Consider the following 23,006-nt stretch of genomic DNA (forward strand, 5'->3'; position numbering starts at 1 on the left):
TTTTAATTAACTAAAAAATACATTTTTTGAGTTAATTTCCCCAAAAAGATTATTTTGACTTAACCCCAAGGATCAAGTTTTTAAACTTTAACAAAATAATTAATTTACCTTAATCCCAGGACCTTTTAAAATTTGATTTTTTAGGACCAATGAATTTTTCCTTTGGACAATTTAAATTTACCTAGGACCTAGAATTAATTAAATTTATCGCTGAGGATTTTAATTAATTTTGGGTCAGAAAATTTAATTAATTAACCTATGAGGGGATAAATTGTTTTTCTAACCCTCAAGGCACTTTACATCATGATTTTCATATTTTTTACATCATTAGTGGGAATAGACCCTCACAGACTACCCATTTCTGCGACACAAATATAATCCAATAGACCAAGAAATTTGTAATAAAATAACCTAGCCAAATAGTTAGGATTATTCCCAAATCAATTTTACATAGACTTGATATAGAACACTAGGACTAACCTAAGATCCTAGAGACAAAATCAATTCCAACTTTGGGATAATACTGGAGGGGAAAACCCTAGCAACCATGCAAGAATATATCAGTGAGACAAAAAAACTTCCAGAATGGAGATCTTCACTAGAGAGGTAGGTTTACCTAGGTTGTTACATAAATGACATGGGTCAGATAATATTATTTACATTATACACATGCAGAATGGGTTTACATAACATCTTAGAAGTCAAGTTGATGATGGTAGCTAGACAACACATACTCATTGATCAAGTGTTATCCCTTTTGTGAAAAACGTGGGTGTATTTCTATGGGTCGTTGACACGTAGTGGTCAACATCGGGCTCTACTTGGGGATTTGTTGTTGCACTGAAGGAATGTGAGAATCCAGGATCTGCTTCCATGCAACACACAATATAAAATAAGTAGTGTCCACACAAAAATCATCATATAACATTAAGCACAAGAAAGATATAAGCTCTTCATTTATTAACTATCCTAATACCATGAAAAACACAAATCTAACTACAAAATGAAATACTAAAATAACAAGGTATCAGGTTAGAAATACAATACAAATATGCCCCATGGCATCAGATGCGTTCAATATAGTGCATACTGGGCATTTTCCTGCTTTCAGGAAAATCTGTTGGTTGTTTTTTGGATGTTCCATACCCAATCCTGCACACGATAGGGCTTTTTCCTATTAGAAAATCAAGATGCTCGCGGCCATCAGAGGATCAAACCGCTTTCTCATTCTCTTTCTCTTGGAATTTTTCGTTGTGGTAGGGTGTGATGTTGATGATGATGTGGTCGCACACAAGTTCCTTCTCGATGTAAAAAATGCTAATATTGAAAATTTGGAACATTCAAGACTTCCCTGAGATGTTCTTCTTTATGAACCTGATTTGTTATGACTAGTGGATCAATCATGTGCATCAAATTGATTCTTATCAATTTCCCTTTTATCAGGATCACCTTCAATTAGCCACTTTTCAATGGAAAAAATGACCTGCTCATAATAAGATGGAGCTTGCTACAAGAGACAGGGAGGCTTATGATCTGTTGGTGTTTCCTTGTTTCTTTCTTCCTCTCACCCATGTTGAAATTCCTATACTCGTATCTTATTCTGAAGAGTGATTTTTCAAATTTTATGACATCCATCTAGTTAGAGTGTTCAATATTCATAGCATTGACTTGCTTGGAATGGTTTTCCTCCATGGTCAATAACTTATTATGATGACATATTTGACTAGCCTCCATATCTTTTATTAGTTTGTCATTATCTTCTTTTATCGTCATTAAGCAATTTTGCATAGAGTTAATTTCTCTGCCATGATTAGCTTTCATGATTTCCATCTCCTTAGCATGTTTTTCTCTCATGACGAGTAAATAGTTTTGCATGGAAGTCCTTTGTTTGTCATGACCTACAACCATGACCTCCATCATTATGTTATGATTTACCTGAATAACACTCATTTCTTTCTCATGATAACTCTGCATGTCGGTCCTCATAGCCTTCATATTCTGAGAAAACTTTTCTATGATGGTGGCTACGTGATCATAGTTCTTAATTTTCATGATTTACATCTCCTCATAATTTTTTCTAGTTGGGTGTACAAAGTTTCCATATCCTTGGCGTAATCAACTATCAATTTTTTTTATTAAGCTCCATAGTTTTTACCAGTTGCATTTGCCCAAACTACATGTCTTTAACCAACTATTTTATTTCTTCTATAAGATGCTTATCATTTTCCCTTTCATTGTTGACATTGACTTGACAACTTGTTCCAGCTTTTCCACTATCATGGATTCGTCATGCAACGGTACAAGTGGATGAAACACTTTGATATGGAGAATTGTCTTGAAATATTTCAGTAATAGTTGGATCCTTTAGAATATCACTTTCATCATGTTGCACAGTATTAGGGGCACAAAATGAGCCACCTTGATCTCCATATATATCTTTAAAAGCATTGATGATGTCTTGTAAAGGACTGAAAGAATCTTCAGGAAAATTATGAAACCAATTCAAAGCATCACCCTCTAAAGAAAAGGAAAATAGATCCATCTTGACATCTTCATGTTTTTATTGGGAAGAAATACAATCTCTTATTATTAGATGAGTAACCATGGATATATGCTTTCTAACAGTGGCTTAATCACCACTCGAGAACAAAGGTAATTTATGAATGGCCTCTTTTGTCATATCATGGAGAAAGTTAGTAAAATGACACGAGGCAAACAAGTCATCCATAATGACTTGCTTAAAGGGATAAGGAGGGACCAAATGGATGCTAGAGAGAGACCCCTACTCAAGAAAATAAAGAAATCCACAAGAAGTAAGCTTCTAGTATAAATTATTGTAAGAAATGAAAGAACTGGAGTCGCTACTTGAACATGAATCTAGCTCTAAGATCCAAAAGGAAAAAATCGAAATGTTAGTCAAGGAGAAACAAATGGATATTAGGGAAGGTTTCTTTTTTGAGAAATAATGGATGAATAAGTGGAATAGCCTCTCAAACATGAAACCAACCAAAATTTCCAGGTGTTAAAAGTGCAGATGAAGCGACAAATAGATGATGAAAGATAAGGCGATAAAAATATCAAATGACACGAGGAAATGATAGATAATATAAAGATGATTAAGATGAATATCGCAAAGCCAAGGTCCATTAAATTGGTCCACGGCAATGATGCCAAAAAATATTGTCGCACAAAGTGTCTAGGCGCCATGAGAACACTCAGAGTAAGGTTTGTCACTCTAATCCTCACTCACCCTATTTAGACTCTCTCCTATACAAGACAAGCGAGGTAATCGCTAGGAGTAACTAAATGAAGGAAACATGTGGAACACAAGCTCTAGGAGACTTAAGGCTAAAAATATTAATAAAAATGAGACAAGTTCTCATAAACTGAGATCAATAAGACACAACCACAACATATAAATGAAGACTAGTTCCTTAGATGTTCAACTAACCACAAACCTACTTGAAGAAACACAATCAAGATATTCATAGGAAACATCGATCTTAACATGCAAAATAGTAAAGCAATTAAATTATGAAAGATATAAATACCATGAAAAGCCATGAAATTCAAATGCTATGAAATTCACAATCTTAGAATTTAAATGATTTTTCTTTAATGATCCAGATCTAGAGAAATTTACCGTTCTCCTATATTCAATATTTAGATACAATTAAAATTTTAAGTGTGTTTGACAATGGATAAATTAAAAAAAAATTAATACCACAAAAGTTTTCTTTTAGGGATTTTACCCTTAACACAAAAAGACACCAAAAAGGAACTTTAGATTAAATTTCAATTATTCCTTAGGAAAACTTTTCAATGTGCTAAGTCAAGTTCATGCAGCCAATGATCAATTAAGATTTTTTATTTTTATTTTTTTTTAATGTGACAAAAACAAATAAAAAAGATTTAATAAGTTTAAAAAAATTTAATTGGCCAAAGGCCACATAAAAATAAATAAATAAATAAAGATCTTTTAATGCGAAAAACTATATTTTGATTTAATTTTTTCAAAGTCTCAAAGTAACATAAAATAAAAATGAAATTTTTTAATTTTTAGGGTTTTGGTTTTATTTTTTATTTTCAAGAAAAAAAAATCAAAATTAATTAAAAAACACACACACACACAAAAAAAAAAAAAAAAAATCGAAGTCAAAAACGAAAGAAGGAATTAAATTTTTATTTATGCTTTAGACTTCTAAATAAAAATCAAAACAACAAAGAACAAAAAGGCAAACTCATGTAAAAAAATAAATTGAACTATGTAAATAGAAAACCTAACCTAAATAAAACGAAAGAAAACAAAAACTAAAAAAAACAAAGGAAAATCAATTTTTTTTTTTTTGGTTTTATAGTACAATACATTGGCAAAGAGGACAAAGAGGAAGAGAGATGATGAGGAGTTAGTTGCAAGCCGACGAGAGAAGGAGTTCACACACACCACGAAGAGGGAGACATGGATGGTAGCAAGGAGAAGCTGAAGTGACAACGAGGGAAGGTTGATGGGTGAGAGGATGAGGTTTCAAGGATTGAAAATGTAGAGGAAAGGGAAATCCATTGGGGAGTGTAGTAGTTTGGACGTGAATGGAGAAAAGGGATAGATGCTAGAAAGGAGGATGCACCACGCAACAGAGCAAAGGTGGAGGGAAGAGATTTTTTTTGTAGGTTAAAGTAGCTACGAAGAGGGAGGCTACAAGAGCATATGGTAGTGGGAAAGAAGAATTTAGGCATTGAGGAGATGAGGATGCAGGGATGAAGAGAAGGAAAACAAAAATGCAGGGAGTAAAAAATCTCGAAATTTTCTCAAGAAGAGAAAAACGCAGCAGCAGAAGAAAGACGCTCAATTCGATAACATACATGAGAAAAATTGTAGCCAAAAACCTAAGAAAAATTCTGATAATTTTTTAATTAAAATGATATATTCTTTTGCTTCAAATTTTTCATCGAAACTCTTGTAGAAAAATCCCAAATCTAAACTCTGAGATCCTGAAACTGAAAATAATTTAGAATAATGCTCCTACAAATGGTATTGAAGCCAGATCTTACCATCCAGGGCTTAAATTTGGCTTAAAATAAATAAATAAAAACTTCTTTGAATGTGCACCCTGTACCTGCAAAAACATAAACAAAAACACCCAGAATCGAGATACACAGAAATAAGTAAAACCCAAGAAACCCAAGTGAGAAAACAAAAAATAATTAAAGATCTATGCGCGAAAATTGTATATCTATCATATTTGATGAGTATGAGTCCAACTTTGCTCTGAGATCTTGTAATCTAAATCTCTCAATAGCGACATCTATCAATTTTTTACACATTTATTTATTTATTTATTTTAAAGGAAGTGCTAAATCGAAACCATACATGTATCACAATTAAAATATTATGACAAGCCCATAGCTAATTTGGTTGGGCTCTTCACAAAACACAAATCGGGAGTTGGTTGGTCCAACTGAAAACTTCCCCTAACATATGAAGATCTAAAATCAAGATTTCCTTACAAAAATTGATCGAGCCATTAAAAATGGAGTGAGAAAATAATAATAAAACTCAAAAAATAGAGATACCTTCTATTACGTTCAAAGTTTAAACTATTATTCAAACCTTAGCAACTTAGCAATATACTTGTACTCAAATCACTCTTTAGAAGCTATCATCAATGGCTTTAGAAAAAAATTTATGCATGAAAATAACACATCTTAGTGCATTTTCATGAAGAGTAACACCAAAAAAATTTAACCCCAAAAGTTTTTCTTTATTATCCAAAAAAAATTTACACGAGAGCTTTTCGCTAAGCACACAACTCCATGGTCAGATGAATTGACTCACAAATGACCTCTTATTTAAAGATAAATCGTCCAACAACTAGTTCAAGTGATCCTCGTCGAACAAATCTCAACCGTTGATGATGATTAAGATTTATTTTAATTTCATCCATCGAAATATTTAAATATTTGTGGAATTCAATTTTTTAATTAAATGCATTATAATCAACTCGGAAATATTTTTTTGAGTTAATTTCCCCATTTATTTTACTTTGATTTAACCCCGAGGAATCAAAGGTTTAAAATTTAGCAAAATAGTTAATTTACCTTGGTCTCGGGACATTTTAAAATTTAATTTTTTAGGACAGACAAATTTTTCCTTTGCAGAATTTAAATATACTTAGGACCTAAAATTAATTAAATTTATGGCTTAGGATTGTAATTAATTTGGGGCCATAAAATATAATTAATTAACCTATGAGGGGATAAAATCAGTTTCCAGCCCTGAAGACACTTTACATCATGATTTTCATATTTTTTACATCATAAAAGGGAATAGACCCTCACAGATTACCCATTTTTAGAACAAATACAATCCAGTAGACCAAACAATTTGTACTAAAATAAATTAACCAATAGTTAGGATTATTCCTAAATCACTTTTACCTAGACTCGATCTAGAGCACTAGGACTTGCCTAAGATCTTAGCAACAAAATCCATTCCATCTTTGGGGTAATACTAGCGGGGAAAGCTCTATTGACCATCTGAGAATGGATCACTGAGACAAAAAATCCTCTCAGAATGGAAATCGTGACTAGAAAAATATGTGTGCTTAGGTCGTTACATACATGACACGAGTCTGCTAAGATTATTTATATTATACACATATAGAATGGGTTTACATAACATGTTGGAAATCAAGTTGATGACGATAGCTGGATGGCACGGACGCATCAATCAAGTGTTATCCCTTTTGCGAAAAAAATGTGTGTACTCCTATGGGTTGTTGACACGTAGTGGTCAACAAACTTAACTCGTTAAAACATTTTATAATTCACTATAATCATATTAATTCTTCGATATTTTTTAGTCATACTCAAATACTCCTTAATAATGATATATGATACGCATAACCTCACCACCGATTCATTGGAAGGGAATCTTTTTCTATATAGTTAGAGATAATTTATTATGATGGCCACACTAAGCTAGTTATTATGATGGCCACCCCTCAGCTAGGGTTATGAGATCACATGGATAAAATTATTAAAGTTATTCTTTGAAGTCTCTCACATAGACCAACCCATGATTCATAGATAAGAAAATCATCCTTGTTATTTTTCCAATTACAACAATATATTTTCAGGTAAAATAGTTCTCTTATTTTTCATATAATATTATTCTTATTTTTCGTATAAATCTACCCATAATTCTTGTATAAGAAAATCATCATTATTACTTTTTTAATCATAACAATCCACCTTCACCTGCAAATAATATTCTCTCTTAATATACACAAACACAATACAAACACGATACTTCTCTTCATTTTCATTTTCATATAATACCTTTTAAAATTCCCTTTCTTCTCAATACTTTATTATAATTAAGACACTGTCTTTTATTAAATAGATAATAATATTAAAATATTATGTTTTATCCTATTATTAAAAATATTTTTAATAATAATTGTTATTAGAAAAGTAGAATACCATTTTAAAATAATAATAAATAAAATATAAAAACTAGGATTAAGAAAAACACAAAAAAATATATATAATTATAATGATCGAAGAAGAGGCATGTATATATAACCGACTTAAAAATAAACTATGAGTTTTAAGGACACGTTCATATAACCTTCTCTTGAAAAACCATTTGATAAAGTGAGTTAACATTTAATAATCCAACAAATAAATAAAATATTACATTTCACAAAATCTCTTTCGTACAGTTTGTTAGCATTTAATAGTCCAAAAAAAATATTCCATTCCGCAAAATCTCTCTTTTCTTGATTTCACGATTTGCTTTTCTTTAATATTTTATTTTCATCTTTTAATAGCTTTTTTTTTATAATTGTAAAATATATATGTAATATAATCCAGTTAAATTTAAATTTACATGTATATTTTACAGTTTATATATATATATATATATATTTCTTTCTTTTTTCTTTCGTTTCATTAATATTTTTATATACAAAAGTGAATGATACATTTTAGTGTTTTATTCTTTTAAATTATTAGGCATATCTCTAAGATTAGGAAAAAAATAAAAATTTAATAATTATAACTTAATAAAAAATATAATTTAATTTATTAAATTAATTGTATTTTGTGATATTTATATTTTTAAAGATATTTATGTTAACTCACTTTCAATACTAAGATTTAAATTTTTTCTCATGTGTTGCTACAATTTTTTTTTTGATATCTTAATCATATAAACCTTCATCACCCATTTAATTTACAAGGTTGAGATTCCTACATTAATAAACACTATGGTACAAGAGTACTAGTATATCATTTAAAATAAAAAGAATCAATAAAACTACACTAATTAGAATAACAATCACAACCATGAGAAAAGCAATTGTAAATAATTATGATAATACAATTTTTTTATTATTATAATTTAATCTGAAAAATAAGTGTAATTCAATAGAGTTAGAACTTGATATTTAAAAAATATTAATAACAAATAAATTCATTATTATATAATAAAAAATATTTTAATATTTATCTTAATTAAAATATTTTAACATCAATCATATATATATATAACTATTAAAAATATCAAATTATTAAAATATTTAATATTTATAATTTTTTTTTTTAATATTTAAATTAATTAAGATATTTCAATATCAATCTCTTATATAGAAAACTATTAAAAATATCAAACTATTAAAATATTTTATTATTATGTCATTTAATATTTAAATAAAATATATTAATATTCATCTTAACTAAAATATTTACCATCAACCATATATATAACTATTAAAAATATAAAATTATTAAAATATTTTGATGATATATCATTTAATATGAAAAATATATAAATTAATTTATATTTAAAAATCAAAAAATAACATTATGTATATAAACGATCATCACACCCATTTTTTTTAATTAATATTTTGAGATTCGATGTCCTTAACCTTTGTATGGAAAAAGGTCCATATTCATAGCTTAGACTCTATAACATCTACTATTACTCTATGGGAATAATAATAATAATCAGAGAACACACACTAAAAAAAAAACACACACAACATGTTCTCATTCGATGGCTGAACTGATTTTTATACACAGCAGAGAGCTTTCTGGAGTCGGTGGCTTTTCCAGGAAGCTATCCATCTCTCAAGACGTCAGTCAAATCGTCTAGAATAGTCTAGCAACTACATTAATGGTGGTGGTTGTAATTAATGTCTTCCAACACTGCCCCTTAATTCCAACCATATGAAAAATATACTACAACACGATACATAAGATAGTGTAAACATACTCTTAATTTGTCATGCCTGCTGGTCTAAGTCTCAGCTAGGCTTACAATATAATCTTGGTTTCCTACAACATATAACTTACTTCTACAAAACTCAAATTTTATCTTCCCAAGAGGCTTAGTGAATATGTCAGCTACATTCTCATTTGTATTACAGTATATTAGAGAAACTTCTTTCGATTGTACCTTTTCTCTTACAAAATGGTATTGTGTGTCTATATGTTTTGACCTTGCATGACATACAGGATTTTTCCCCAGTTTGATGGTGCTTTGATTGTCACATCTGATCGATGTAGGTTCTTGTTGACCTTCACCAACATCTTCATGTATTCTTCTGAGCCATATAGCTTCACAGGTGCCACTACATAATGCTTTATATTTTTCTTTAGTTGATGATAAGGAAACTATTGCCTGTTTCTTACTGCTCCATGATATAGCTCCCGATCCTATATTGAAGACGTATCCAGTGGTGGATTTCCTGTCATCTGGATTTCTAGCCCAATCAGAATCAGAATGACCTGTCAATTCAACATTACAAGTATTAGTATATTCAATACCAAAATTGACAGTTCCTTTTAAATATCGAGCGACCCTTTTTGCAGCTATCTAATGGATTTCATGAGGCTTAGCCATGAATTGAATAAGTATGCTTACTGCATAAGCAATGTCTAGTCTAGTGGTAGTGAGATAATTCAGACTTCCCACTAATTGTCGATACAATGTTCCATTCACCTCTTTTGTTCCATCATCACTTCTTAATTTGATATTTTGTTCCAATGGAGTACTCACTGCTTTACATCCATTCATATGAAATCTCTTTAGTACTTCATTTGTATATTTGCTTTGTGTGATTAAGGTTCTTCCATCATTTCTCCATACTTCAAGACCTAGACAATAGTCCATCTCACCAAGATCCTTCATCTCAAATTCCTGTGATAACTTCATTTTTATATCTATAATTAATTTATTAGCATCCCCTGTTATTATTAGATCATCAACATATATAGAAGTAATACTATATCCCCATTTCTATCTGTCTTGACATACACATTATGATCATTTTTTCTCTTTTTAAATTTTTGTTGGAAGAAGAATTTGTCGATTTTCTCATACCAATATCTGGGGGCCTATTTTAGTCCATATAAGGCCTTTTTTAACTTGCATACAAGATGTTCTCGACCCTTTTTTACAAATCCTTCTGGTTGAAAATCTCTTCTTTTAAGTCACCATTTAGAAAAATTGACTTTACATCTAATTGATGTAGCTTCCAATCATATTTAGTTGCCAATGCTATCATTATTCTGATTGTATTCATTTTTGCAACCGAAGCAAAGGTATCTTCATAATCTATACCTTATTTTTGTGAATAACCTTTTGCAACCTATCTTGCTTTATACTTATCTATGCTACCATCTGATGAGCCCCAATTTTTGGTACAATTTGGGCTCATATTGGCCTACTTACCTTGCTCAACCATTCATATTTTACCACTTATGCATTCATTTCTTAGTATATTCGTGTTGTTTGTAGGAAGAAGGGCATGCATTATATCTATGTGACTAATACATGATGATTTCAGGTTCTTGGCATTAAAGAGAGCAAAAGACCACGCAAAAGGAGACAAGGAGACAGCAAAGGTGACATTGCGGGTTCATAGGGAGGTTGTCCACAGTCTTGATGACCCTCCTCGTGATTTTCACCTTCACTTCCAGCTCTAACAGCTCTCCCCACCGAGCTCAAAGGCAGCCAACACGTTCTACAGGATCAGCAGTTTTACAGCAGTTTGACTGTCAGTTGGACAGCCAAGCTCCACGAATGGAGGAAGCCAGCTTGATCTTCATTTTGTATAAATATGAAGGCCGTAGCCTTTGTTAGGAGCTTTTTGAACTTTTGGACTGATACTGTAATTTGTGAGCATAGCTCGGTGTTTGTTTTTGTAAGCCAGTTTTGGCATGACATTAGACTTTTGATTATGAATAAAGGCAAGCAGATTTGGATCTAATTCTGAGCTTTTAAGGGAGCTATAGCTCTCAGGTTAGGGCCCAACCTGAGAGCAATAGATCTCCTCTTCTTGTAGTGTGATTTACCTTTCTTTCCAGCACTTTGTTTACTTGTTTTGATATGCATTTCAAGAACACAGTTTGCTGATTTGATTTCTTTAAATAGGATTGAGTAGGATTGGTTTATGATTAAATTACTTTCAGCTGTTTAGATTCGGATAGGAGGTTCGTAATCCACTGGAGCTCCAAGAAAAGGTTGTTAGAGATCACTGCCATCTCTGTTTAGGGATTGGGGTGCAGTCTATACCAACCACCAAAAAAAACGCAGTCTTTTCTACCTTCATGCAAGCTGCAACACAGTCGGTTTAATCGTGGATCCTTCCATGCACTTTTGCTCTTGAGCCATACTTCGTCATTGCAAATCCATGCACGACTTTTCTTCATGATTTACATCATTGTTTATTGATTTAATAGCACAAGTAGCACTGGTTACTGAATTCTCGTTTTTGGTACAAGACATAAGTCATTTGTTTTATTTACACTGCTCCATATCATTCTACTCCCTTCTTCTTCTTCTTAACCTCTCCTCAAGCCACTTACTCGGCCTCTGTTCAGCCCGTTTACCTTCCAACTCATCCATTGCCACGTAGCTTCATCTTTTTGACCTTTCGTTGCTGCCATCCTTCTATCCACCACCCAACTCCGTGCACTCTCTCTCCATCTTGTTCCTCTGCCCCTGAGCCATCACAAGTTCCATCTCCACCTTACCTATCCACCCAAACCATTCCATCACTTCACCATCACCCAAAACTTCCACTTACAGCACATCCTGTAGAAGTTAGCAGACTTCCTGTAGAATTCCTTAGTTTCCTGTAGGATCCCCTGCAGACATCCTGTAGAAGCCTGCAAACTTGGTTGCCGAGCATCCGAACAGTGTAGACTTCTGTGGATTGATGCTAGGGACCCTCTGGGACCTCTCCTAGCCATCCTGACCTTTCCCAAGCTTTCTCTCCCTTCGCACCACCTCTGCACAGCCAAACCCTAATAAGAAACAAAACCATAATCACTCCATCCACTTAAGCAAAAATACAAAAATAATGTTCTTTTCAATAGAAGTAGTTTGAGTTCATGCATTTCACATCATTATAAGTAATGGCATCATTTGTAGACATTTGCACTCTCACTATTGCACCATAGAGGTTAAACTAGTCAGATTAGGGTTTACTAGGGTTTCCATGCTTTGGTTGGCTTTCAGTTCATTTTTGCAAAGTAGATCAATTTCCCTTGAGATAGCCTTCGTCCATCATTTAGAAGCTTCTTCTGAGAGTATATAGAAGTTGGCTTGAGCCCTAGCGGACTTGTGCCAGCTGACCAAGTGACAGCTGCGACAAGAGCTAGTACTTGTGCATACAGCACCGTCGCTTCCAAGTTTGTACGAACTACCGGGTTGATAAAATTAGAGATAGGAAGCCCCAGGAGTTGTAGCATTATTGCTACAATACTGGGGCCCACCATCTTTTTGGCGCCGTTGCCGGGGAAGCGGCAGAGTATTGGTGATTGTTGCTATTCTTCTATTTTCTCCTACAACCTTCTGCTAAGTAGTTTATTTCATTTCCATTATGCAATTTCATTTATGCAAAAGTAGATTAGCATTTCTTGCTTTCATAGATTAGCATTTCAATTCCGCAATTTCATTTCTGCAAGTGTAGATTAGCATTTCAATTTCGCAAGCGTAGACTAGCATTTCATTCCTGCAATTTCATTTGAGCAAAATAGATTAGTCCTTTCCTGCTTTCATTTCAATTCCGCATTTTCATTTTAGCAAGATAGTTAGTTGCAGTTCAATCTATTTCAGTTTTGCAAGTAGAAGTAGAAAAAAGCAAAAATCAACCAAAAAGATTTCATTTCATGCCTTGTAGGAGTAGAGATAAGTTAGAAAAATGATTGCACAACACCCCCACTGCTTCACACAGCCAAGATTCTCTCTTCTTCGATGGCTGTGATTGAAGAACCCCTGGGTGGACATCAAGGCATATTTAAAGAACCTCTAGGGGAGAAGAAGAAGAAAACATTCCTCTAAGCGAATGGCTACAAGCAGAAATGTTGGGAGCAACATCTTGTCCAAAGATGAATTTGAAAATCACATCAAAGATTTCAAGAGTGATATGAGGCAGTTTCTTGCCATGCAACTAGATACCTTGCGGATCCAACAGAAGCAAGAGGAAGCCAAGAGGGCTTTGGTCATTTTTTGTCCTAGGTGCACTAGAAAGCATCCTAGGAACGAATGTCCATTGTACTCCATAGAAGTGTGTTTTGTCTGTGAAGAATACCATCCTACAGATCAGTGCCCTTCCTTACCCAGATTCAAAGCTGCATATCAGAGAGCCAAAGGAGCCACTGAATCACTCTATTATATGAACCAAAGTTGGCCGCATGGACCTAGATCTTACCAGCAGGAACTGCAAGGGACACCCAAGACCTATTATGACCCCTACCAAGCCACTTTCATGCCTTCTTGGGGTCCCCCTGCTCATCCTTCCTGGTTCACACCTCCTCCTTGTTCCTTCACAGATCCATCTTATGCCCAACCAGTTGCTCATTGATTTCACTCTTATGCTCAGCCACAGCCTCAGTGGAATGCACCTTATCAGGAGTGGAGGCCCCAATACAACTCTCATCCCGCTCATTTTCCTCCACCACCTGCTCATCCACAACCATCGCCTCCTCCTCCTCCAAGGCAACCTCAAATGCCTGCTCAACCGAACCCGAACCCCAACAATAGACAGGCCCAGTAGGTATACACTGGGGAAACCTCATGCCCTACCTATGCTATGGAGATCCAGGAGATCAACCTTCGATCTGGAAAGACTCTACCAGATCGCCAACCTCCTCCCCCAGAGGATGAGGAAGATAAACAGGAAAGTGAACCAAAGGCTATTCCACCTTTTCCTGAGAGACTAACAGCCACCACACAACCCAACCCAGAGGAGGATGAGCTTCTGGGTGAGCTCAAGCAGTTGTGTGTGAAAATACCACTTCTCCAAGCCATCAAGGATGTGCCAATATACAACAAACTGGTTAAGGAAAAGTGTTTCAAACACCCAGGCAGGCGGAAGAAAGATGCTTCAACCATCAATGTCATAGGACAACTGTCTGACCTTATGTTAGGACAAGTCATCTGCCCAAAGTACCTAGATCCTGGAAGTCCTGTAGTAGATGTCCACATCAATGGCACCATCATACCTCACACCTTGATCGATCTGGGGGCTGCCATTAATGTGATGACCAGGGATACCATGCTCAAACTCAATCTTCAGGGTTCCTTGAGGAAGACCTCGACAATACTGCAATTAGCAGATCGCTCCACTGTGACCCCCGAAGGGATTGTGGAGGATGTCTTGGTCTCTATCGACTCTTGGGAATATCCTGCAGATTTCTTGGTTCTGCAACCCAAGGCAAAGCTTACTGGATATCCTCTCATTTTGGGAAGGCCTTGGTTAGCCACTGCAGATGCTTACATAAGTTGTCGTGCAGGAAATATGACCATCAAAAATGGTCCTATGTCCAAGCAGCTAGTCCTATACCCTCCTGCCCAACCCTCCTTAGAGCATGACTTACCACTCTGGTTAGAGGAAGGAGAGGAAGACGAGGTGTACTCAGCACCTCTGTGCACCTTAGAGACCACTAGGAGAGACCCCCCAACCGAGGATGACTTGATTGAGACCTTGATCCAGAATCCACCTTCCAGTACACTATCCTTAGAGAAATTGGTGGAGGATGCCCAAGCTAGCACTTTAGTGGATCTTTGTACAACCAACCCTGTCACTCCCAGAGTCAAGAATGTGGAGTTCGGCCCTGAGAGAATGTTGAAGATCAGCTCCTCCCTATCTCCTTCCCAGGAAAAGGAGCTGTGTAGCCTGTTGGCCAGTCACCTAGATGCTTTTGCTTGGAGCTATAAGGAGATGAAAGGAGTCCATCCTTCGGTTTGTACCCATCATATATACATCAAAGAGGATTGTAAGCCGGTTAGGCAACCCTAGAGGAGAATGAATCCAGCCCTTAAGGACATTGTCAAGGAAGAATTGCAAAAACTGTTGGATGCCGGATTCATCTACCCCATCTCAGATAGTGAATGGGTGTCCCCTCTGGTGTTGGTTCCCAAGAAAAACGGGAAATGGAGAATCTGTGTGGACTACCGAGAGCTGAACAAAGCTACCAAGAAAGACCATTTCCCTCTACCTTTCATAGATCAAGTGTTGGATGGACTGGCAGGAAAGAAGTTCTTCTCTTTCCTGGATGGGTTTAGCGGGTACAACCAAATCCAAATCAGCCCAGAAGACCAAGATAAGACCACCTTCACTTGCCCTTGGGGTACCTTTGCCTACCGAGTCCTTCCCTTTGGGCTATGCAATGCTCCTGCTACCTTCTAGAGAGCTGTTTTGAGCATCTTCTCGGAGCTGGTCCATGATGCAGTGGAAATCTATATGGATGACTTCACTCCTTATGGGGCCAACTTTCAGGAAGCATTGTCCAATCTGGGAAAAGTCCTAACCAAATGCATCGAGATGAACTTGTCCCTTAGTCCTGAAAAATGTGAATTCCTAATGACTGAAGGGACTGTGCTAGGCCATACCATTTCTTGCCAAGGGTTGCAGGTGGATCCTAACAAAATTGCTCTTATCAAGAAGGTTCCACCTCCTCAAAAGGTAAGGGATGTTCGGAGTTTCTTGGGATTAGCAGGATACTACCAGAGATTCATTAAAGATTTCAGCAAGCTAGCCTCGCCATTGTTTGGCCTGTTGGCAAAAGATGTGGAGTTTAAATGGACTGACAATTGTCAGAGGGCTTTAAATGAATTGAAGGACAAGTTGGTGTCAGCCCCAATCCTGAGAGGTCCAAACTGGGCCCTACCTTTCCACATCCACACTGATGCCTCGAACAAAGCCATAGGTGCAGCTTTAGGACAAGTTGAGCAGAAACTTCCATATGCCATTTACTTTGTTAGCAAAAACTTGTCCAAAGCTGAGCTGAATTACACTGTAACCGAGAAAGAATTCTTGGCTGTGGTCCATGCACTGAACAAGTTCCGACATTATATTACTGGCTATCAAACCTTTGTACATACAGACCATGCTGCAATTAGATATTTAATGAATAAACCAGATGTGAATGCTCGTATTATTAGATGGTTACTTCTATTGCAGCAGTTTGATTTGACCATTGTTGACAAACCAGGTAGAGAAAATGTTGTTGCTGAATTTTTATCTAGATTGGATTTGTCTGCAGGTGAGGATGGAACGGTGGATGACCAGATGCCTGATGAACATCTGTTTGCTATTTCAGTACTCTCTCCATGGTTTGTTGATATAGCAAACTACCTTGTTTTAGCACAGTTCCCTCCGCACCTATCTTCCAGAGAGAAGAGCAGAATCATCAAAAAAAGTGCCTCATTTACTTGGATCGGGGGCAATCTGTTCAAGCTTGGCCCCGATCAGATCTTAAGGCGTTGTGTAAGGGAGGAGGAAGTCTTTGATATCCTCCTCACTTGTCATGATGGGCCTTGTGGAGGACATTTTGCAGCAAAGAGAACTGCCTTCAAGATCCTGCAGGCAGGCTACTATTGGCCCACACTTCATCAAGATGTCAGAAGATATGTCAGCCAGTGTGACCAATGCCAAAGAATGGGGAAACCGACCCAAAGGGATGAGATGCCGCTCCAACCTCAGGTGACTCTTGAGCCATTTGAGAAGTGGGATATGGACTTTGTGGGCCCAATCAACCCTCCTTCGAGGCAAAGGTCTTACATCATTGTGTGCACTGACTACCTGACAAAGTGGGCAGAGACCAAAGCAGCAACAGAAGAAAAGGTGGCCGAGTTCCTAAGATAAAACATCTTCTATAAGTTTGGCTATCCAAGAGAGCTGGTCACCGATCAAGGGATCCAGTTCACCTCCAACCTGGTTGAAGATCTACTAGCTCATCACAAGATCAAGCATAGAACTTCCACCCCCTATCACCCTCAAGCAAATGGGCAGGTGGAAGTCACCAATAGAGCATTAGAAGGGATCTTGACTAAGGTGGTGAGCAGCAGCAGAAAGGACTGGGCAGATCACCTGGTTGAAGCCACATGGGCTTACAACACCACTTGGAAGACCACCACCGGCTTCACACCTTATGAGCTGGTCTATGGGAAGAAAGCTTTGCTGTCCATTGAGTTTGAATACAACACTTTGAGGATGGCAGCTCAGCTGGACCTAGATCTCAGCCATGCACAACAAGAAAGGCTATTGCAGCTGAATGGCCTGGATGAGCACCGAATGCAGGCCCTCCTTCACTCAGAAGTGGTTCAACTTCAGAGAAAGGTGTGGCATGACCAACATCTCCATGACAAGCAATTTCAGCCGGGAGATTGGGCTTTGTTGTATGACTCCAGATACAAAGATTTCAAGGGGAAGCTGAGAACCAGATGGCTAGGGCCATATTCAGTGGAAAAATGTCATGACAATGGATCTGTGCTTATTAGGACCATTGATGAGGAAGCCATCCCCATGCTTGTTAATGGGCATCGATTGAAGATCTACAGGAAGCCTCCCTCAAGAAAAGAGTTCATCTAAACTATGGAGAAGGCAGTGTTGGTCATAGAGAAGGGTTCTGCCTCTGCTTTGGGCATACCCTAAAGAATAAAAATAATAATAAATAATAATAATAATAAAGATCCTTGGGTGAAAACCTTTCTGAGGTGCCCAAGGCAGGAGGTAGGGGTGAAAACCTCATTGAGGCGCCCCTATTGTCTTTTCAAAAAGAAAAAAGAAAAAAGAGATTGGAAAAAGATCCTTGAGTGAAAACCTCTTTGAGGCACTTAAGGCAGATGGCAAGGGTGAAAACCTCAATGAGGCGCCCCTGTTATCTTTCAAAAAAAAGAGAAAAAAGAAAAAACAAAAGAAAAACAAGGTCAGTAGATTCATTATGTAAAATTGCATGCAGGTGTTCTATGGAGGAGAGGAAGCCTCTCAACTCAAAGCCAAGGGTCCTCATCATGCAGCCAGGACACCTCACCAGCACCTCCTCCAAGAATCCTCATTTTCTCCAAGGTATGTGCAATTTTATTACAAGTTGAGTCTTCTACAGGAAGACGCAGATTTTCTACAGGGAAATGCAGAGTTTCTACAGGAAGATGCAGATCTTCTACAGGAAGGTGCAGACTCTCTACAGGAACGCATCCTTTCTACAGGAAGCATTGTATTTCTACAGGAAGCTTCCTGTAGAAGCTCAGAACGGGCCAGAATTCATTTCATGAGGAGATCTAACGGCTAAGGATCGGTTTGGATGCATGCATGCCACTGTTGTCAACCATGCACATTGCTGTTATCTTGTTCCACCATCCTTGTCGACATGCAACAAAGTACCTGCACCAGCAAAGCAGATCGATGAGTCTCGAGGAAAAGCAAATTGTAAATGGAAAAAGCGCTAGAGATCTCACACCATATTCATCACAGTCAGCCCGAAGCTCCGAGAGCATGATCGTGAGGCCATCCATCGTCGTGCAGCATGCACCCAAGGAGGAAGAACTGTTCCAAGACATCCCGCGGGAGTCCTGTAACAGTTAAGCCTGCTGGAGTGGATACCATTCACCGCGCAGGCCATATGAAGTGAAACGTGGGCGCATGCAACTGAAGCATCCCATCCATCGACGGCAGCTCATGAACATGGACCTCCGGGCCTGTGTAAGTTCGCCAGCAGCAGGTAAATCGACTCATCAGCGTCCAAAGAGCCGAAACATCGTGTGCAGCCACGCAAGTAAGTGTCTCGACCCTTCCTTCCATCAGATTGCATGAATGTTACTTTGATTGATTGCTTAAGTGTAAAGGTGAATGGGTTGAGCGGCAGTATGGTCAGTTGGCCGGCCACGTCGGCCCGTCAGTAGTCTAGTTTGATGTATGAGTGGCGGCCGTGACAAAAGGAATGGGCAGCATGCACGTGAGAGAAATCCCGTCGAGAAAACGAGTTCAACAGAAGGGGCGGCAGCAGATCCGCGGGAATTGATGCGGCAGCAAGTGAACGCACAGTTGAATGATGGGGTGACGTCACCCAACGGTCCGGCGGGGACAGCTCACCCCCACGCCACGGATTCCGCCGAATTCAAAATCTAATCGGCTAGATTGCATTCATGCATTTATCAACCACCGGTGAACTCGAGCGGCCATCCTGATCCTTCTGCAGTATGATACGCCGAGCCTTTGGCTATCAGAGCGATTGAGAAGCACACCCAAGGCGCAGACCGACTGCAGTCCCTCTCGAAAATCGCGCGCTGCATTCTACAGGAACGTTGTCATTCTACAGGAACGCTGCATTCTACAGGAACGCTGTCATCCTACAGGAACGCAGTTTTCTACAAGAAAGCGGGTGCCTCACGTAAAAAGGTGGCCAATTAAAGAGGTAACCCTGAACTCTTCATGCAACTGGTTATTAAAGGTGGCAGAAATGTTGTCCACAGTCTGGTCATAGAGAAATGGTGAAATTGTTGTCTGCTGTGCCTATACTGTCATTCTACAGGATGTCGAGTAATTAAACTATGTTAAGTCCTCAGGGATAAGTTTTTTGGGTTATGTGCATGACATTCTACGCTTTGTCTCAGCAAACCAAAATCTCTTCCACAATCACCACCTCTGGTTAAGAAACTTGTTTTATCATGCCGGGTGGTTTTATAAGACGAGAACCCACTGATTCAACCAAATTAAGGGAAAACCAGGAAGTGGTAGAGCTCTTCACACGGGTTCAATGGATATATTTTTGTGACAAATTGCAGGGGTACGATGATGAAGTGGCAGAAGAATTTTTGCAGGCTCTGAAGCTGAAATCCAAGACACTGGCCACAGTAAACTTCAGAGGTCTAAGCCTCAAGATCACCCCGCAATATATCAGTCGGATTACTGAACTTCCGATGGGTTTGCCATGGGATAAGGAAGAAAGAAAGTTGAGCCAGCAAGCTAAGAAAGAATTCTTTCCACCTGAGGAGGAATTCTCAGAGGACAAAAATGGGGTGCGAAGAACCAGCTTGCTGCCACCATGGAATGAATTCAGCTTGCAAATCATGAAATATATAACTTGTGAAGGCCGTTTTAGCATCGTGTATGCATATCACTTTCGGTTGCTCACTCAATTGAGGCACCGGATTGATCTTCCTGTAGAACAAAAACTGAGCATTCCTTATTTCCTGTTGCAGTCTCTAATTGAGTGTGCCACAAAGCTAAAAGAGGGCATACCAGATCAGATAGCCCACCATGGGTTGATCAAGCTTCTTGTGGAGGATGCGCTGCATTCATATAAGGTTCCCCTCTCATGGGAATCATTTCGGAATTTGACAAGAGATGGAGACATTAAAATGTTGATTGAAGAAACGGGTTCCTCCAGCAGTGAGAAACAAGAAGCAGTGGCCGAGGGAAAGAGAGAAAAAGGCCAGAAGACCCCGACCACAGTGCAGAAGAAAGACCAAAAGAAGAAGCATGAGGAAAAGGATGACAAAGAAAAAGGTGGCACACCCATCTTGTCAGCAAGAGAAAAGAGGTTGAAGAGTAGAACGGACAAAGCTGAGGTGGTCCACATCAGCCCAAGTACCTCTTCAGCACCTGCAACCACAGCAAAAGGCAAAACCCAGGCAGTAAAGCAAGAAAAGGTGATGACACCCGTGTCTACAGGAAAGCAGAAACAGGCTTCTACAGGAAGCCCGAAATTGGAAAAAGGGGCTTCTACAGGAAGCCCGAAAATCATTGAAAAAGAGGCTTCTACAGGAAGCCCGAAAATTACCAGAGCAGGGGCTTCTACAGGATGCCCGAGAGTGGCTAAAGCAGGGTCTTCTACAGGAAGCCCAAAATTGGTAAAGAAAGGATCTTCTACAGAAGGCCCGGAAGTGGGCAAAGCAGGGTCTTCTACAGGAAGCCCGAAATCTGAAAAGAAGGGGCCCTTTACAAGGAGCTCTGAGAAAGCAAAACGCAAGGAAGAGAAGGCTGGTATTCTCGAAAAGGAGGCAGCAACTGCCACCTCCAAAGCCGAAGGAGAAGAGAGAGAGGGAGATCCCTCTACCATTTGAAGCCAGGAGAAGTAAGAGAATAAACACGGGCAAGCCGCAGCCTCCACCCAGCAGCCAAACCATTTCAGGGGGTGTCCCTACTTCGCCCAGTAAAAGATCCCCCTCTAAAACATCGGCCACCCCCGAGAAGGGAAGCCCAAAAATAACTTCCTGGACACGAAGGATAGGCCAATCGGCTTCCGAAGCCCGTCTCAAGGAAACGGAAAAGGGGGAGGAAGCGCCACCCTCGTCACCGCCAGGGGCAGAAAAGGCAGGGCCACCAAGAACAGGAAAGGAAGAGCATGCTCCGGGCTCTAGTTCTCGGCCAAGGACGAGGAGCCAGAGCAAAGTTGCTCAAGGATGAGCAAATAGTTTAGCTGGGGGGTGATGATGAGCCCCAATTTTTGGTACAATTTGGGCTCATATTGGCCTACTTACCTTGCTCAACCATTCATATTTTACCACTTATGCATTCATTTCTTAGTATATTCGTGTTGTTTGTAGGAAGAAGGGCAGGCATTATATCTATGTGACTAATACATGATGATTTCAGGTTCTTGACATTAAAGAGAGCAAAAGACCACGCAAAAGGAGACAAGGAGATAGCAAAGGTGACATTGCGGGTTCATAGGGAGGTTGTCCACAGTCTTGATGACCCTCCTCGTGATTTTCACCTTCACTCCGAGCTCTAACAGCTCTCCCCACCGAGCTCAAAGGCAGCCAACACGTTCTACAGGATCAGCAGTTTTACAGCAGTTTGACTGTCAGTTGGACAGCCAAGCTCCACGAATGGAGGAAGCCAGCTTGATCTTCATTTTGTATAAATATGAAGGCCGTAGCCTTTGTTAGGAGCTTTTTGAACTTTTGGACTGATATTGTAATTTGTGAGCATAGCTCGGTGTTTGTTTTTGTAAGCCAGTTTTGGCATGACATTAGACTTTTGATTATGAATAAAGGCAAGCAGATTTGGATCTAATTCTGAGCTTTTAAGGGAGCTATAGCTCTCAGGTTAGGGCCCAACCTGAGAGCAATATATCTCCTCTTCTTGTAGTGTGATTTACCTTTCTTTCCAGCACTTTGTTTACTTGATTTGATATGCATTTCAAGAACACAATTTGCTGATTTGATTTCTTTAAATAGGATTGAGTAGGATTGGTTTATGATTAAATTACTTTCAGCTGTTTAGATTCGGATAGGAGGTTCGTAATCCACTGGAGCTCCAAGAAAAGGTTGTTAGAGATCACTGCCATCTCTGTTTAGGGATTGGGGTGCAGTCTATACCAACCACAAAAAAAAACGCAGTCTTTTCTACCTTCATGCAAGCTGCAACACAGTTGGTTTAATCGTGGATCCTTCCATGCACTCTTGCTCTTGAGCCATACTTCGTCATTGCAAATCCATGCACGACTTTTCTTCATGATTTACATCACTGTTTATTGATTTAATAGCACAGGTAGCACTGGTTACTGAATTCTCGTTTTTGGTACAAGACATAAGTCATTTGTTTTAGTTACACTGCTCCATATCATTCTACTCCCTTCTTCTTCTTCTTAACCTCTCCTCAAGCCACTTACTCAGCCTCTGTTCAGCCCGTTTACCTTCCAACTCATCCATTGCCACGTAGCTTCATCTTTTTGACCTTTCGTTGCTGCCATCCTTCTAT

The sequence above is a fragment of the Pinus tabuliformis genome, chromosome X, assembly GCF_031772625.1.
Source record: "Pinus tabuliformis cultivar Carrire ecotype Pingquan chromosome X, CPIR1, whole genome shotgun sequence".
Lineage (NCBI taxonomy): Eukaryota > Viridiplantae > Streptophyta > Pinopsida > Pinales > Pinaceae > Pinus > Pinus tabuliformis.